The sequence below is a fragment of the Geotrypetes seraphini genome, chromosome 5, assembly GCF_902459505.1.
Source record: "Geotrypetes seraphini chromosome 5, aGeoSer1.1, whole genome shotgun sequence".
In the NCBI taxonomy this organism is placed as follows: domain Eukaryota; kingdom Metazoa; phylum Chordata; class Amphibia; order Gymnophiona; family Dermophiidae; genus Geotrypetes; species Geotrypetes seraphini.
In genome coordinates this window covers 115,335,890-115,354,920 of record NC_047088.1, presented here as the reverse complement: position 1 = coordinate 115,354,920, position 19,031 = coordinate 115,335,890, and the positions used below count along the sequence as shown (strand labels likewise).

General features: G+C 46.5%; 1 protein-coding gene across 2 annotated transcripts in view; it reads left to right on the top strand.

The window, feature by feature from the left end:
- The first annotated feature begins 18,192 nt into the window (after positions 1-18,192).
- The window catches only part of LSS (lanosterol synthase), a 375,740-nt gene continuing 374,901 nt past the window's right edge, over positions 18,193-19,031 (top strand). The window contains exon 1 of one of the 2 annotated variants that reach the window (XM_033947192.1): positions 18,193-18,203. The gene's annotated coding sequence lies outside the window, so the exon portion shown is untranslated. Of the gene's footprint in view, positions 18,204-18,349; positions 18,395-19,031 lie in introns of those variants that run through there. The other variant, XM_033947191.1, reaches the window with a different exon arrangement.

Here is a 19,031-nt window from a genome sequence, read left to right as displayed (position 1 = left end):
CCAACCCATTGGAACACATTCGATGCAGGTTCTGTCTGTAAATTTTACCCACATGCCCATTTCCTGTTCCCTCAGTCACCTCCTAGTCTTCACAGACACCCTGACTAGATGGGTCGAAGCCTTCCTTACTTGCACTGAACGTGCCAGGGACGTAACCAAACATTTCCTGAATGATGTAATTCCGTGCTTCGGTCTCCTTGTTTCCATAGTCAGTGACAACGGCCCTGCTTTCATTGCCGATGCCCTCCAAATTGAAAGGAAAGTATATGCTGCTTACCATCCATCACCAGAGCTGAAAGGATGAACAGAATCTTAAGACCCTTCTCACCAAATGAATTGAAGAAACTAATCTGCCCTGACCTATCTTGTTGCCTTCTGTTCTTTTTCAGATCAGGTGTACCCTGTCAAAACTCACTGGACAGTCCCCGTTTCAGCTCAAGTTCGGTCACCACCCATTATGAATCCAGACCCTTGTTCTTTTGCTACTCTGGGATCAGATATCTTCCAGAGTCAGGTCCAATCCTTAGCTAAAGCCTTTCAAGAGCTCCACAAATGGGTCCTGGAAAGGGCCCAACTACCGATAGCTACACAAGTTCATGGGTATGTCCCTGGAAATACAGTATGGCTAAAACTTGAAAGTCAGACCCCATGAAACCTAGATGGATAGGCCCTTTTACTGTCCTAATTTCTTCTCTTACAGTTGTCAAGGTGTCCGGACATGAAACTTGGTTCCACTACAACAAGGATCTTCAGCTGAAGCTTTCTAAGACCTCAAAAGTACTGAATATTTACCACTGTACTTAGCAGGTGTTCTGAATATAATTCTTTACAAGTGTTTGAGTTTAATTGACTGCCTGTGGTTTACCACTGCCTTTAGCAAGTGTCTTGAGTATAACTGTTTTAGGTTTCCTAAGTTGCTCCTGACAAAAAGAGCTTCTTATACCAGCATTGTCCGCACCTTTTGTATTATATATATCTGATATTTGTGTTGCCCTCACTGCCTTATGTTTCTTTCTTCTGTATTTCTTTCCTATTGTACTTAATAAGGGCCCCTAGCCCCTTTGCCTGATGTTTGTTTGCATGATGGAGTTAAGTACTGGTGATGAAGTTTAAAAGTAAGCGGAAATCTGCATTGATAATGTTGAGGGTCCACTTATCAACCAGACTCTTATTGTAGACCCCACTCATAAGAACATAAGCAATGCCTCTTCTGGGTCAGACCTGAGGTCCATCGCGCCCAGCAGTCCGCTCACGCGGCAGCCCAACAGGTCCAGGACCTGTGTAGTAAACCTCTATCTATACCCTTCTATACCCTTTTCCAGCAGAAAATTGTCCAATCCTTTCTTAAACCCCAAAATTGTACTCTGCCCTATAACGTCCTCTGGAAGCGCATTCCAGGTGTCCACCACACGTTGGGTAAAGAAGAACTTCCTAGCATTCGTTCTGAATCTGTCCCCTTTCAACTTTTCCGAATGCCCTCTTGTTTTTTTATTTTCTGAAAATTTGAAGAATCTTTCCCTCTCTACTCTCTCTATGCCCTTCATGATCTTGTAAGTCTCTATCATATCCCCTCTAAGTCTCCTCTTCTCCAGGGAAAAGAGACCCAGGTTCTCTAATCTCTCAGCGTATGAGAGGCTTTCCATCCCCTTAATCAGTCGTGTCGCTCTCCTCTGAACTCTCTCAAGTAACGCCATATCCTTCTTAAGGTACGGTGACCAATACTGGACGCAGTATTCAAGATGCGGACGCACCATTGCCTGGTACAGCGGCAGGATAACTTCTTTCGTTCTGGTTGTAATACCCTTCTTGATTATACCTAGCATTCTATTCGCTCTCTTAGCGGCCGCTGCGCACTGTGCCGTCGGCTTCATTGTCATGTCCACCATTACCCCCAAGTCCCTTTCTTGGGTACTCTCAGTCAATAACATCCCTCCCATCATATAATTGTGCCTCAGGTTTCTGTTACCCACATGCAAAATTTTACACTTCTCAACATTGAACTTCATCTGCCATCTCTCAGCCCATTCCCCTAGTTTGTCCAAGTCCCTTTGCAATTCTTCGCATTCCTCCTTCGTCTGAGCTCCATTAAATAGTTTGGTGTCGTCCGCAAATTTTATTATCTCACACTTCGTTCCTGTTTCTAGATCATTTATGAATATATTAAAAAGCAGCGGCCCGAGCACCGAGCCCTGCGGAACACCACTCGTGACCTTCCTCCAGTCCGAGTAGTGGCCCTTCACTCCTACCCTCTGTTTCCTATCTTCTAACCAGTTTCTGATCCATCTATGCACATCTCCGTCCACCCCATGGTTCTTCAGTTTCCGGAGTAGACGTTCATGAGGCACCTTGTCAAAGGCTTTCTGGAAATCTAGGTATATGATGTCTATTGGGTCTCCTCTGTCCATCTGTTTGTTAATTCCCTCGAAGAAGTGCAATAAGTTAGTCAGGCACGATCTTCCCCTGCAGAAACCATGTTGGCTGGTTATCAGAAGTTCGTTTTTTTCAAAATGTTCATCGATGTTTTCTTTTATCAGTGCTTCCGCCATTTTCCCCGGAACCGAGGTCAGACTCACCGGTCTATAGTTTCCCGGGTCACCTCTTGATCCCTTTTTAAAGATGGGCGTAACGTTGGCCATTTTCCAATTCTCCGGGATCACACCTGTTTTCAGAGATAGGTTGCAAATTTGCTGTAGTAGCTCCGCTATTTCCTCCTTTAATTCCTTCAGAACCCTTGGATGGATTCCATCCGGACCTGGGGATTTGTCAGTTTTTAGTTTTTCTATCTGCCTGCGCACATCGAGGCTCACTTCCATGGATGTTAACTTTTGTGCTTGATTTCCATTGAAGATTTGTTCGGGTTCCGGTATGTTGGTTGTGTCTTCGCTTGTAAATACAGATGAAAAGAACATGTTAAGTCTTTCCACGACCTCTTTCTCTTCCTTCACTGCTCCCTTCCGGTCTCCGTCGTCCAGCAGTCCCACCTCCTCCCTAGCCGGCTGTTTCCCTTTAACATATCTAAAGAACGGTTTGAAATTTCGTGCTTCCCTGGCTAGTCTCTCTTCATACTCTCTTTTGGCTTTTCGAACCACACGGTGACATTCTTTTTGATACTTCCTGTGCTCTTTCCAGTGTCCCTCAGATTTGTCCTTTTTCCATTTTCTGAATGAATTTTTCTTATTGCCTATCGCTTCCTTCACTATTTTAGTTATCCACGCCGGGTCTTTTGTTCGACTCTTGTTGCACCCTTTTCTGAATCTGGGGATATACAGATTTTGCGCCTCGTTCACCGTGTCCTTGAAAAAGGACCAGGCATGTTCCACCGTCTGCCATTTTTTGGAAGTGTTCCTAAGTTTCTTCTTTACCATTCCTCTCATTGCTTCGTAGTTTCCCTTCCTGAAGTTAAAAGTTGTCGCTATGGTTCTCTTTCCTTTCAGTATTCCTAGTTCCACCTTGAACTTGATCATATTATGATCGCTGTTTCCCAACGGTCCCACTACTTCCACTTCCTTTGCAGGTCCCCTCAGTCCATTTAGGATTAGGTCCAGAGTGGCTATTCCTCTCGTCGGTTTTCTAACAAGCTGCTCCAAGAAGCAATCTTGTACAGCCTCCAGAAATTCTGTCTCCCTAGCGCATCTTGAGCTTCCAAGACTCCAGTCTATCCCGGGGTAGTTGAAGTCTCCCATAATAACCGTGTTACCGATTTTGCATTCTCGCTTCATCTCGGCTTCCATTTCTTCGTTGATATCTCCGGTTTGTCCGGGAGGACGATAGTATAGGCCTATCTTTATTTCAGGTCCTTTCCTTCCTGGTATTTTAACCCATAGTGATTCTAGCTTGTTGGCCGTCTCTGCTATGTCCATTCTTGTCGATTGTATGCTTTCTTTTATGTATAGTGCTATTCCACCGCCTTTCTGTCCTGACCTGTCCTGGCGATAGAGCTTGTACCCCGGCAGTGCTGTATCCCATTTGCTTTCCTCATTCCACCATGTTTCAGAGATTCCAATGATGTCTATGTCCTCTGCAATGGCCATGGCTTCTAATTCCCCCATTTTGTTTCTTAGGCTCCTTGCATTGGTACATATGCAATTTAGCTCCTGGAATTTTGTTGCCTTCATTTCCTTTCCCTGTGCTTCGGTCTTTAGAGTCTTCTCTTTGGCTACAGTCTTTCTTCCCTCCTCTTCTTGGTTAGTCGACTCCTGTAATTTGTCCCTTGTTTCTTCCCAGCCTTTTTTCCCCTTAGTATCTTCACGGGATACCTTTTTCCGAATCATCGACGCCTGGTCGACTGTCGGCTTTCCCCTTCTTCTTAGTTTAGGGTGTCTTTGTATTTTTGATACATGTGTGTTATTTGATGTTGCCCAGGGTCATGGTTTTGCCCCTAATACAGTTTTGTGTGGCTCCCTAGATTGACAGCGTTATTATACCAAATGTGCTAAGTATAATAATAACTTTATTCTTGTATACCGCAATACCATGGAAGTTCTCTGCGGTTAACAGATGAAGAGACTGTACATGTACAGCGAAGTTACATTTACAGCGATGCAACATTTACAGCGAAGTTATTTTTACAGCAAAGTAACATTTACAGTGAAGTTACATTGAAGTTACATTTACTGTAAGTTACATACCGTGGTGTTACATACAGTGGTGTTACATACACTGATGCCTTTAAGAAATGCCCCTATGAGGAAACCTTCACTAATGGAAGAGCCTGTCCTTTATAGGAATGTGTCTCGGGGGCCACCTACAAGAACCCTCATAAATACCCAGTCAATACCCCCTCTGCCTCCCTTACTTTAGGTCCTAGCTCCAGCCCCTTGTGTACTACAGGCCACTGCAATCCCATGGTTTTCGCTATTACTGACTCACATAACTGGAATGCCAATGTCCAAGTCCAGAGGGCCAGAGACCGCATGGCATTGTATATTGATGGTAAAAGGTGAGACCCAGGTACTGATGTATATGTCCGTATTGTATCCCGCTTAAGTGCTCCTGTCCATTACTCTGTGGTGTTTCCCCAGTTTTATGAAATTATGAAAGTAGATACTGATATTCCTGTAATCACTAGAAATCTGTTTATACAGTTTGCTGAAACTATAGGTCAGACTCTTAATGTTAGCAATTGTTTTGTATGAGGAGGGACTGGTATGGGAGAACAGTGGTCATGGGAGGTAAAGTAGCTGGACATGTTAAACCTGATTTCATAGAACCTCACTTTTACATCAGGTCCACAACCTTCACGATGGGCCTTGCGAACCTCCATTGTTGCTTCCCACTGTCTTCAGCACGCTTCAGACACTGCTTAATGGAACTTTCTATGAATGATGGCCAGCTCCTGATGATCGATATTGGCTCTGTGATCTGTTTGCTTACTCTTGGTTGCCTACTAACTGGACAGGTACATGTGTACTTGGCATGATCCGTCCCAGCTTCTTCCTGTTACCGCTGGCCGATGGTGAACACCTGGGAGCCCCTGTATTCAACACCAGGGGTCGCCAAAAGCGGTCTACTTCCACAAATTCCCTTAAAATAGGTGAATGGGGAGATGACTGTCCTGCAGAACGGATCATTGCTGTTTAAGGACCTGCCACATGGACCGAGGATGACACCTGGGCTATCTGACTCCAATCTATATGCTGAACCGCATTATTCGTCTACAAGCTGTACTCGAACTGATAACTAATGAAACCTCCCGAGCTTTGAGTACCATTGGCAGAGCGAATGCTAAAATGCGCACTGCTATCTATCAGAACTGCCTAACTCTAAATAGAAGGTGATGCCTGTGGTAAATTCAACCTCTCCAACTTCTGCCTTGAACTTGAGTAAAGTGATTGAGGAAATTGTGGATCGCATCACCAAACTGGCTCATGTTCCTGTCCAGACCTGGCGTGTCCTCACTTCAGACTGGCTCTCTGGCACCTTCGGCTCCTGGTTGCCCTCTGGTTCAGCAATGAAGACCATCTTGCTGGTTGCCGCCCTGTCTTCTCTGCTCCTTTGCTGCCTGCCCTGTGTGTTCCCCATAGCCATAAAACTGCTCCACTCAACTGTTGACTCTGCTGTTGACTGTTCCACTGCTGCTATGGCCCTTGCGCTTCCCAAGTATCAACCAGTCCCTACAATTGATCCTGACCTTCCTCCTTCTTGTACTTTATCAGGCTCAACTCCTTTCTCCTTCATTCGACTAGCCTGAAAGGGGGGACTGAAGGAGTCTGGGACTGGTTTTCCTAAGTGTTGAACTTAGTTTTCTCTTTAATAAAATGCTGAATTATGTTTAGCTGCAGACCTAACTTATCTCATGCTCTAGCCTGCCTGCCTTGGGTGTTAGCTTGGACATTCTAACTTCTTATGGCTATCTCAGCATAAACGACATATAACAGAAAGAGTGCAGGGCCTAGATAAGTGACCTGCTAATGACCTGCTAGTGTGAGCTTAGCACCAATGATTGTTAAGAAAAGTAACATGTGAACAGTTTTTTCTAGAATTCAGTTGTTATAGCCAGAAAAATGTATAAATATCTAATCTAATCTAATCCTTAGGTTTGTATACCGCATCATCTCCACGTTTGTAGAGCTCGACGCGGTTTACAGTAGGAGAAATAGGAAGGAACTACAACAGAGGGTTAGAGGTAGAAGTGTGAAGAAAATTTAGAGGACTTGGGATGCCAAGATATAAGAGTTTCCTTGATTCCTAAGTTGGACGGAGACTTACATTTTTTGAGAAAAGCCAGGTTTTCAGATGTTTGCAGAAAACTTGGAGAGAGCTCAAGTTCCGAAGAGGGGAGGTAAGGTTGTTCCAGAGCTCAGTGATTTTGAAGTGGAGGGAGGTCCCTAGCTTTCCTGTGTGGGAAATGCCTTTTAGCAAGGGGAAGGATAGTTTTAATTTGTGGGAGGATCTGGTGGTATTAGGGTTTGAGGAATTCCAAAAAAGAGGGATAAAGGGAGGGAGGATACCATATAGGATTTTGAAAGTTAAACAGGCACATTTATAGTGGACCCTGGCGATTATCGGAAGCCAGTGGAGCTTGGCCAGGAGCGGGGGGTCAAATTTACTTTTAGCGAAGATGAACTTGGCTGCGGCATTCTGAATCCATTGGAATCTGTGGAGGTTTTTCTTAGTTAGGCTTAAGTAGATAGAGTTGCAATAGTCCAATCTGGAGAGGATGATGGATTAGACAAGGAGGGTAAAATGTTTTTGATGGAAGCAGGATCTAACTTTCCTCAGCATGTGAAGGCTGAAAAAGCATTTTTTTTTACCAAGGATTGGAGGTGGTCATTGAAGGACAATGTGGAATCAATGGTGATGCCCAAGACCTTGCTCGAGAACTCAAGCTGCAGAGAGGAGCCAGAGGGTAGTGGGATGGAGGTGGGTAGGTGATCTAGTTTTGGACCGAGCCAAAGAAGTCTTGTTTTGGACTCATTCAATTTCATTTGCACAGTGTGGGCCCAGGATTGTAGGTTCATTATAAGTTTCAAGTTTCAAGTTTATTAGGTTTTAATATACCGACCATCAAATAAATATCTGGCCGGTTTACATTACAATAAAAAAATATAGGTAAGAAAGAAAAATTAATATAATAAATATTTAGAAGTACGTATAGTGTATATTAAAACGTAAACAAGACAAACTTGATAGTGAGGAGAGAGGTTTATGGGAGGGTAAAGTTACATTGTAGAGAGAAAAGGGAGAAAGAGGGAATGGGAATAAACATTTGGGTGGGGAAAAGTCTTTTTAGATATAATTTTTGAAGGTAAATGATTGAAAATATCAGGAAAAGTAGAGACTAAACTGAAGTGAATGCGTTGCGAAATAGAAAAGTCTTTAGGCCTATCTTAAATTTATCCAGTTGTTGCTCGTCGCGAAGAGGTTGTGGTAAAGAGTTCCACAATGTTGGAGCAGAGACAGAAAAATGTATTTTCCGTGTGTAGTAAAAGTTTTTATAGAGGGGATCAAAAGGAGATTTTGATTTGTAGATCTTAAAGTACGAGATGAACATTGGGGAATAAGGAGTTTATGTAGAAATGAAGGTAGATGGGAGGATTTTATTTTAAAGGTCAAAAGGATAATTTTGTATGTGATTCGGTGTGCCACAGGAAGCCAGTGAGCATCTTTCAGAATTGGAGTGACGTGATCATATTTACCCAGTTTATAAATGAGTTTTATAGCAGTGTTTTGAATCAATTGGAGACGTCGGATTTCTTTTTGGGGAAGACCGTTAAGAAGGGAATTACAATAGTCAAGGTGAGAAATGATCAGAGAGTGAACCAGAATTTTGATAGATTCGATCTGCAGGATTGAAGTTAATGAACGAATGATGCGGAGTTTATAGAAACATGTTTCTATTATAGAACTGATGTGATCATGAAATGATAAATCTTTATCAATAATGACCCCTAAAAGTTTTATTTTTGTTTCCATTTGAATTGGAACTGATTTAATAGTAATTTTTTCCTGTAAAGATTCAGTGTTCTTGGTTGAGAATAAGAGGCCACGGGATTTGTCAATATTGAGGGAGAGTTTGTTAGAGTAGAGCCAGTCGTTTATGGAGTCCAGTTTATTGTTTATATCTTTTATGTCAGAGTTATTGGAGGAGTTGATTGGATGAAGGAGTTGAATGTCATCTGCATAGGCGAAGATCGTAAATCCAATAGATTGAGCTAGAGTTAGAAGAGGAGAAAGAAAGATATTAAATAGTAAAGGGGATAGAATAGAACCTTGTGCAACACCATAGTTTTGAGATAAAGAAATCGAGGTTTCATTCATTGCATGGATGTTAAAGCTGCGATCTTTGAAGTAGGACGTGAACCAAGAAAGTGCAGATCCTGTGATACCATATTCTTTGAGTCTATTTAGAAGGAGAGAATGGTCGATGGTATCAAAGGCTGCTGAGAGGTCGAGGGAAATAAGAAGGACGGATTTTTGGTGTTCTTGATAATAGTGTATAGTTGAGATGAGGATACAAGAGGATATGTTCTTAGACAGGTCGGTGAGGTTCGAATTGGTCTCAAGGAGGACGAGGATGTTGTCTGCATAAGTGTAATTTGTTTCAAGGGGGGATAGGTGGAGGAGTTTTAGGGAGGACATATAGATGTTGAAAAGGATAGGGGATAGTGGAGAGCCTTGCGGGACTCCACAATTCGGTTTCCAGGGGGAGGATGAGGTGCCATTCATGTTAACAATGTAAGAACGAGAGCGGAGGAATTTAGAGAACCAACCTAGGACTGTGGAGTTGATACCTATCTCAGAGAGTTTGTAAACAAGAATATCATGGAGAACAACGTCGAAAGCAGCGGAAAGGTCAAATTGTAGGAGGACGGCAAACTTGTTTCGAGAGTGAACATAAGAACATAAGAAGTTGCCTCCGCTGAGGCAGACCAGAGGTCCATCTCGCCCAGCGGTCCGCTCCCGCGGCGGTCCATCAGGCCCATTGCCTGAGCAATGGTCCCAGACTATCCCTATAACCTACCGCTACTCTTATCTGTACCCCTCAATTCCTTTATCCTCTAGGAACCTATCCAAACCTTCTTTGAAGCCTTGTAACGTGCTCCGGCCTATCACAGCCTCCGGAAGCGCGTTCCATGTGTCCACCACCCTCTGGGTGAAAAAGAACTTTCTGGCATTTGTTTTAAACCTGTCTCCTTTTAATTTTTCCGAGTGCCCCCTTGTACTTGTGGTTCCCCGTAATCTGAAAAATCTGTCCCTGTCTACTTTTTCTATACCCTTCAGGATCTTGAAGGTTTCTATCATGTCTCCTCTAAGTCTCCGCTTTTCCAGGGAGAACAGCCCCAGCTTTTTCAGTCTGTCAGTATATGAGAGGTTTTCCATACCTCTTATCAGTTTAGTTGCTCTTCTCTGGACTCCCTCAAGTACCGCCATGTCCTTTTTGAGGTACGGCGACCAATACTGGACACAGTACTCCAGATGCGGTCGCACCATTGCACGATACAGTGGCAGGATGACCTCCTTTGTCCTGGTCGTGATACCCTTCTTAATGATACCCAACATTTTGTTTGCTTTTCTTGAGGCTGTGGCGCACTGTGCCGACGCCTTCAAAGACGTGTCCACCATCATTCCCAGGTCTCTTTCAAGGTTACTTACCCCTAGCAGTGATCCTCCCATTTTGTAGCTGAACATCGGGTTCTTTTTCCCTACATGCATGACCTTGCATTTCCCTACGTTAAAGTTCATTTGCCATTTTTTGGCCCATTCTTCTAGCGTCGTTAGGTCCCTTTGCAGATCTTCGCAGTCTTCCATGGTTTCAACCCTGCGGTAGAGTTTGGTGTCATCCGCAAATTTAATAACTTCGCAATTTGTTCCCGCCTCCAGGTCATTTATAAATATATTGAACAGGAGCGGTCCCAGCACCGACCCCTGCGGAACTCCGCTCATGACCCCATGCCAGTCTGAGTAATGGCCCTTCACTCCAACCCTCTGTTTCCTGTCTGCCAGCCAGTTTTTGATCCATCGGTGGACCTCCCCTGTGTCTCCACAGCTTTTTAAGCAGTCTTTTGTGCTGTACCTTGTCAAAGGCTTTTTGAAAGTCAAGGTAAATGATGTCAATGGATTCCCCTTTATCCACCTGTCTGTTTACCCCCTCAAAGAAGTACAATAAGTTTGTGAGGCATGACCTACCCTTGCAGAAGCCATGCTGGCTCGACTTTAGCTGTCCATTGTTTTCTATGTGTTCACAGATACTGTCCTTAATCAGTGCTTCCATCATTTTTCCCGGGACCGAGGTCAAGCTCACCGGCCTGTAGTTCCCCGGGTCCCCCCTTGAACCCTTCTTGAAGATGGGTGTGACATTTGCAATTTTCCAATCCTCCGGGATCTCTCCAGTTTTTAAGGATAGGTTACATATTTGGCGAAGTGGCTCTGCTATTACGTTCCTTAGTTCCTTGAGTACCCTTGGGTGAATGCCGTCCGGACCTGGAGATTTGTCGCTCTTTAGTCTGTCTATCTGCCTGAGGACATCCTCTTGGCTTACCTCTAGTTGGACCAGCTTTTCATCCCGATCCCCATTTACGATGTCCTCCGGTTCCGGAATATTGGATGTGTCCTCCCTCGTGAAGACTGACGTGAAGAACTTATTTAACCTGTCTGCTATCTCTTTTTCCTCTTTTACCACTCCGTTTTTGTCTCCATCATCCAATGGCCCCACTTCTTCCCTTGCCGGTTGCTTCCCCTTCACATATCTGAAGAACGATTTGAAGTTTGTTGCTTCCCCCGCCAGTCTCTCCTCATATTCTCTTTTAGCTTTTCTAACCACACGGTGACACTCCCTTTGGTGTTCTTTGTTCTCCTTTTGGTTGTCCTTTGTTTGGTCCTTTTTCCATTTTTTGAACGATGCTTTCTTGTCACTTATCGCCTTTTTCACTGCAGTTGTTATCCACGCTGGGTTTTTTGTTCGGTTTTTTTTTGCACCCCTTCCTGAATCTGGGGATGTACAGGTTCTGTGCCTCTTGCACCGTGCCCTTGAGTAGGGACCAGGCTTTTTCTACAGACTCCATCTTCCTTGCGCTACCGTTGAGTTTCTTTCCCACCAGTTTCCTCATGCCATCATAATTCCCTTTTTTGAAGTTGAGTGCTGTCGCTGTGGATCTTTTCACCTTTGATGGTCCAATTTCCAGCTTGCACTGGATCATGTTGTGATCGCTGTTTCCTAGGGGTTCTAGCACCGCCACCTCCTTTGCAGGTCCCCCTAGCCCATTGAGGATTAGGTCGAGAGTTGCATCCCCCCGTGTTGGTTCCGTGACCAGCTGTTCCATGAAACAGTCCCTCGTTGTTTCCAGGAATTTGGTCTCCCTTGTGCAGTTTGAGTGTCCAATACTCCAGTCTATCCCAGGGTAGTTGAAGTCTCCCATCACCATCACGCTTCCGCTTTTGCATATCTGCCTCAGCTCAGCCTCCAGGTCCTGGTCGAGTGCTTCCGGTTGTCCAGGTGGGCGATAGTACAGGCCCAATTTTATGTCTGATCCAGCTCCTCCAGGTAGCTTAATCCATAGTGATTCCAAGTTGTCCGCCCTTACTGTTGTTTCTATCCTGGTTGAAGGTATGGAGTCCTTTATATAAAGCGCTATTCCTCCACCCTTCTTGTGTGTCCTGTCCCTCCTGTAGAGTTTGTACCCTGGTATGGCCACATCCCATTTGTTGTCGTCAGTCCACCATGTTTCTGTGACTCCTATTATGTCCAGGTCCTTTGTATTGGCTATGACTTCTAGTTCTCCCATTTTGGTTCTTAGGCTCCTAGCATTAGTGTATAGGCAATTTAAGTCCTGGTTGTTTGCCTTTTCCGCTGGTTTTCCTCGTGGTTTGGCGCCCCTGCCAACCTCCTCATGGGTTGCCAGCCCCCGAACTTTGTTGTGTTCATCCCCATCCTGCGGTGTGTCTATGTTGTCCTCAGCCTGCTCCCCCATGTTTGGATGACCCTCTGGCTCCTGTTGCTCTCTCTTAATTCTGCTTGCTAGGTTCGTTTGTGCATTGGCTCCCTGCATTGCGTCCTTGTGTCCTTTTCCCAAAAGTTCCCTCTCAGTCCCGAGCCCTCTTTTACAAATTTCTGGTTCAGTATCCTTGTTTGATACTTTGGTCCGATGTGTCGAGGTCAGGTCGACTGTCGGCTTTCCCCTTCTCCTCAGTTTAAAGCCAAGTCTATGCTGCTCTGGACGTTGCGTGCCAGCAACCTCGTCCCAGCCGTGCTCAGGTGCAGTCCGTCCCTCCTGTAGAGCTTGTTCTTCCCCAAAAAAGTTGTCCAGTTCCGTACAAAGTGGAAACCCTCCTCTTCGCACCATCTCCTCAGCCAACCGTTTACTGCTTGCAGCTCGGTCTGTCTCTTAGCATCTGCCCTCGGTACTGGCAGGATCTCTGAGAAGGCTATCCTCCTTGTCCTCAGCTTCAGTTTCCTCCCCAGGATCCTGAACTGCTCAGTTAGTGTAGTCCTGTTGTAGCTCCTCCTTCTGATGTCGTTGGTTCCAACGTGGATTATCACCGCTGTCTCCTCTGTTTCAGCTCCGTCCAGGATTCTCTCTATTCTGTCAATGACGTCCTTCGTTCTCGCCCCCGGGAGACATGTCACTAATCGGTCCTCTCTCCCTCCTGCTATGTGACTGTCCACTTCTCTCAGGATTGAATCTCCCACTACAATTGCAGACTTCCCCTTCCTTGGTTGTCTCTCTGGTCTCAGGTCCGTGTCGCGATCCGTTAGATTTTCCTCTGGGTTCTGTTGGGTCACTATCTCCTCTGCCTGTCCAGCTCCTCCGCAAGGTCCTACTCTCATGGCGTCTGGTGGATTCTGTCCAATTGTTGGTTCCATTCCGATGTGCTGTTTGTCCTGAGCCGCCACCATCCTGCAGGCCTCCTCGATGAATTTCTCGAGCTCTCTTACTTGCTCCGTGACGTGACTCTCTCCGGTGGTATCCTCCGTTGTCCAGCATGGTTCCTCTAAGGTGCACAGTCCTTCCAGCTCCTGGACCCTGGCCTGCAGTCTCCCGACCTCCTTCCTCAGGCTATCCAGTTCCTGACATCGACCGCATATGTACGCCTGCCTCCCGGAGGGGAGGTAGTCATACATATGACACTCGATGCAGTACACTGGGTAGCTCCGCTGGGTTCCTGCAGCCTCCATTTCTTTTTCCCTGCTCCTTTGGTTCCTCGGTGTGTATGAGTGGTGTCCGGCGTGCAGCTAGCTGAAAGGGTAGAGAGAGAAGAGAGTAATGAGAGAGAAAAAAAAAGATTTTTGCTGCTGCTGCTGTCTGGGCTCCTTCTCAAGGCTCCTTCGCAAAGGCGCTCTCGCTAAGGCGAGCGCCTTTGCCGCTCACCTTCGCCGTGCGCCGAACGGCTGGGCGCCGTTGGCTCCCTTCTTCTTATAGGGGGAGCCCGGGCCCGATGTAACCTCTGATGCGGGTGGGGGTGGGCGGAGCTAACTCTCGCCGCGACCCCGGTCTAACAGCCTGCTCTGGCTGCTTCCTCCTGCCTTCCCCTCTGCCTCTCCGCTCCTGTAAGAGAAGAAGAACAGAACAAAAACGCTGCCGAGGTTTGCCTCGTGCCCTGGCTCCCTTCTTCTTATAGGGGGAGCCCGGGCCCGATGTAACCTCTGACGCGGGTGGGGGTGGGCGGAGCTAACTCTCGCCGCGACCCCGATCTAACCCCGGTGAAGTTGTTGAACCCTTGAAATCAGGGAAGACAGTAGGGATTCGGTGCTGAAGTTAGGACGAAAGCCATATTGATAGGGTAAAAGAATAGAGAATCTCTCTAAGTATGATGAGAGTTGGGAAGAAATGATGGACTCTAGCATCTTGGTTAGGAGAGGGATATTTGCAATTGGGCGATAGCTGGATGGTATGGAAGGGTCAAGGTCAGATTTTTTCAGTAGTGGGGTCAAGGTGATATGACCCATTTCTGGGGAGAAATGGCCCGACTGAAGGGCGGAGTTTATGAGAATGGTGATAGAAGAAATAGCCTGAGTGGGAATGTTCTCGTATAGGTAGGAGGGGAATGGGTCCAAGGAGCAATTACAGGATTTCAGTTTGAGGAAGAGATTGAGGACCAGGGATTCAGATACGCGCTCAAAGGTGGTCCAGGATCTGTCAGCTGGGATAGGGTTGGAGACCATTAGGGTGTGAGTGGAATCGGTGGGCACTAGAGAGTTGTAAGAAACTGAAGGAGGGAAAGAGCATCTCAAGGAAGAAACCTTATCGTTGAAGAATTTTGCTAGAACATCGGCTGAGGGAGAGGAGGGGAGCAAGGTGGGGTCTCATTTGGAGGTTAGGGAGCGCCAGAAGTTGAATAGAGCAGTGTTCTTCAACCTTTTTACACCTATGGACCGGCGGAAATAAAATAATTATTTCGTGGACCGGCAAACTAATAAGATTGAAATTTTTTAAAACCCCATTGCCGCCCTGTCCTCGCGAGCTCGGTCCCGTTAACCATCTGATCCCATCCGCACAAGCCTCAAATAGTTATGATTTTATATTGAACATATTTTATCTAATATAATAAAATGATAGGCCGCGCATGCGCACTAATAAAACGTGTTCCCTGGTCTGTCGCGAAAAAACGAGTGCGCATGTGTGGCTCCGCCTCTCACTGTCCATAGTTCTGCGGCGGCTCTCAAATTTAAAAAAAAAAACTTCCTCACCCCTGGCTCTCACTGCATGGTACCAGCTCCTCTCTCGAACTGCACCAGGATCGAGAAAGGAGCTGCCGCGGCGGCTTTCAAATACAAATTTAAAAAAAAAGCTGGGGGTCGCCGCTCTCACGGTGCGGCTGAGCGCTGGCGGCCGGCGAACCCTAATTGCGGTGGCGGCGGCTTTCAAATACAAAAACAAAAACAGCTGAGGGCAGCAGCTCTCACCCGGCTCTCAGGGTGCTGTGTTCCCTGATCCGATCTCTGTTCTTCCTGCACCATGGCACGCCGCTGGCGGCCGGGAGCTCCTGGGGGCCGGCAGCGTGAGCCGCCCAGCCGGTGCTGAGGTCCCGCCTCCCGCTTCCGCCCTACACGGCACCGCCAGACCCGGGCCTACAAAACGGCCCTACACTCAGATCCGCGAACAGGGGATCAGGAACTAAACAGAGATTTAAAAAAACATACAAACAACAGTGGACAAGGACAGAGACACACAAACACTCACAGAAGGACAGGGGGCTAAAGAGACAGATTGAAAAAATCACAAAACACAGAGGACAAGGAGAGAGAGACACACAGACACTCACAGAAGGACAGGGGCTAAAGAGACAGATTGAAAAAATCACAAAACACAGAGGACAAGGAGAGAGAGACACACAGACACTCACAGAAGGACAGGGAGGGGGCTAAAGAGACAGATTGAAAAAATCACAAAACACAGAGGACAAGGAGAGAGAGACACACAGACACTCACAGAAGGACAGGGAGGGGGCTAAAGAGACAGATTGAAAAAATCACAAAACACTAAGAAGAGAGAGAGACACAGGAAACAAATGTTACAGCCGGTAGGCTGTTTTAAAGAAGAGGAGCCGCATGCTGGACAGGGGGAGCAGGTAAGGAGTGCTGCTGGACAGGGGGAGCAGGGAAGAGGGTCAGGGGGAGAAAGTGGTTGACAGCCGAGGAAAGAGAGAGACAGAAAGCGGCCAAGGGGAGAGAGAGAGAAAGAAAGACACACATCTATTCTAGCACCCGTTAATGTAACGGGCTTAAAGACTAGTTAAAACAATATTCTGTACAATTGTCATTTTATAAATATAAATAATACACGGCAAGGATCAACAAAACCCCCATCTCCCCTCCCCATATATCCCCTCTACTATCAAGAAAACTGAATAAGCCAAATTATTACAGAATGCTACACAAATATCATGCTAACAGAATACCGTAGTCACACATGGCAGGAATGGTGTTAGGGGGAGGGCAACTGCCTCCTGGTCAGAGAGAGCCCTAAGCCAGCTGGAAGCTAAAGACGCACTGCCTGGGCTTTGCACTCCCCAGTTATGTGTAACATCAGCTCTAGCAGGATACATATTTTAAATCTGATATATTCTAATCACAAGATAGAAATAAAATTATTTTTTTTACCTTTTGTCGTCTCTGGTTTCTGCTTTCATCGTCTTTTCACTCTCTTCCATCCAGCGTCTGCTCTCTGTCTCTTCAATCCAGCATCTGCCTCTTCCATCCACTGTCTGCCCTCTACCCCTTCCCCTCCCATATGGTATCTGCGTTCTTTCTATGCCCCTCTCTCCTACACCAGATCTAGCATCTTTGTCCCTCTTTCCTTATTTTTCATCTGACCCCCCTTCCCAGCATCAATCTCTCTCTACCTTGTCATTCCTCTGTCTCTCCCCTTTCCCTCATCTGATCTCTCAATTCCATCCTGACTCCTTCCCCTCCTCTAATCTCCCTGCCAGCTGTTTCCTTCCAATGTTCCTCCTCCCTTGTCCAGCAGTACCTTCTCCCTTTCTTCCTCCCCTTATCCAACAGTAACTCTCTTCCCTTCCTCTTCTCCCCTGTCAGCAGTAGCCCCTTCCCCTCCCTTGTCCAGGAATACCCCTTCTCCCTTTCCTCCTCCCCAGCAGTAATTCTTATCCCTTCCCTTTCCCTTCTCCCCTGCCAGCAGTAGCCCCTTCCCCTCCCTTGTCCAGGAATACCCCTTCTCCCTTTCCTCCTCCCCCAACAGTAATTCTTGTCCCTTCCCTTTCCCTTCTCCCCTGCCAGCAGTAGCCACTTCCCCTCCCTTGTCCAGGAGCACCTCTACTCCCTTCCCTCTCCAGCAAATGTTTCCTCGATGTAGGTAAGCGGCAGCTCTGTGTGCTTTTAACTTCTGCACACAGTTGCCCCTACACAGCATTTTAGCGCGGTTTCATGAGGCAGCCTCGGGGCCTTTGGTAGGCCTGCCTGCTTCGATGATGCGATGTGGGCCGGCCTACCAAAGGCCCCGAGGCTGCCTCATGAAACCGTGCTAAAATGCTGCTTAGGGGCAACTGTGTGCCGAAGTTAAAAGCACACAGACCTGCCGCTGCTTTTCTGGAGGTGCGGAGACATACGCGGCAGAAGTCGGTGGTGGCAGGCAGGAGTGCCGGCATAGCGACGGCAACAGGAAGTTGCACGTCAGCTGACGCCAGCACCTTTTGCTGCGGCGGGGTCCCGCGGACCGGCAAGATTTTTTTGCGGACCGACACCGGTCCGCAGACCGGCGGTTGAAGAACTGTGGAATAGAGTACTGCTTTGATTGTTGGACCTGGAGATTTTGTTACCATAGAAGTTCTTTCTTGCTTTTTTTAGTGCTGTATTGTACAGCTTGATATTGACTCTCCAGGACTGTCTGTCTATAGGACATTTTGATTTTTTTCCATATGCGCTCCAGAGCTCGACATTTCTGTTTTAGCTCTCTGTGATATGGGAGGAACCAAGGGGCCTTGCGGGGATAGGAGATGGATTTAGTGGAAAGGGGGGCGAGGGAAAGATAGGTGGATTTGGAGAGAGCGACCCAATTAGTACCTGAATCTGCAGGCTTAGGGGCAGAGGAGAATAGATTGAGAAATTTAGATGTCAATTGACGACACTTGGAATTTGTGGTGCTTGATCTACTAAAGTAAACCTAAAGAAAAGAGTCCCGCGCTGTGGAACATTGCGTTTTTCTCTCGCGAGAAGGATTTTAAGATAGCTACAATTACTGTGTCCTGTAATAGGGTTGTCCGCAATTGCCTGAAATTATTTAAATCTAGGAGATGGCGGATGGGACGTGAGTACAATTGTGCACCAATCCCAGCGAACAGGTCGCTTGTGATTTTTTTGCGGAAGGTAATGGGGTTGGAAGTACGGGGTGGAGCCCCAAGGTGCGACATAAATATGGGGAGACAGAAAGCCCCTAGGAAGTGATCAGACCAGGGGACATGTTCCCAGCGAGTGTCGTCAATTGACGTCTTGTGAGCGGTAAGGTCGAGGAAGCTAATGAGGTCTAGTGTGTGCCCCTTTTCGTGGGTTGGGGATGGTGCAGGGGGGGTGAGGCCAAGGGAGGTGAGGAAGCTAATAATCTCTGTAACATCCTGTTTTATGCACTTCTGAAGCCAGCTTGGAGCTCAGGAGTCGCATATGTATGCTAATAAACCATCTGTGCTTTCTTCAAGTCTCTAAGTTTTGTGGCTTCCCAAAGTGACCTTTCAAAACAAGACTTTTGTCATATAGCTGGAATGCCCAATGTCTTGGGCGCCATTGACTGTACACATATACTATTTTCTCCCCCTATTGGACAGGAAATTATATATCGGAATGGCAAGATAGGGCGACTGGCAAACCAAGATACCACTGTACTATTATGGGGCGGGGTCTGGTGCAGGGACTATGGTGGAGCTTTTGGGTTCCCTCAAACAAAAAGCGTCCCACTGCCTATGCTTTATGCCAATCGGATACTGAGGGTCATTAGTTGTTTTATTTTTTTTAAAAGCAGCTGAGCCTATTGTAGAAACAATTATCATAAACAATTTATCCGTTGGTTGTCCGAACAATTAGGATTAAAAGAGGTCTGTGTGCAGTCAACATTAAAATCTGCAGGTCTAGCTACTTTAAGGTA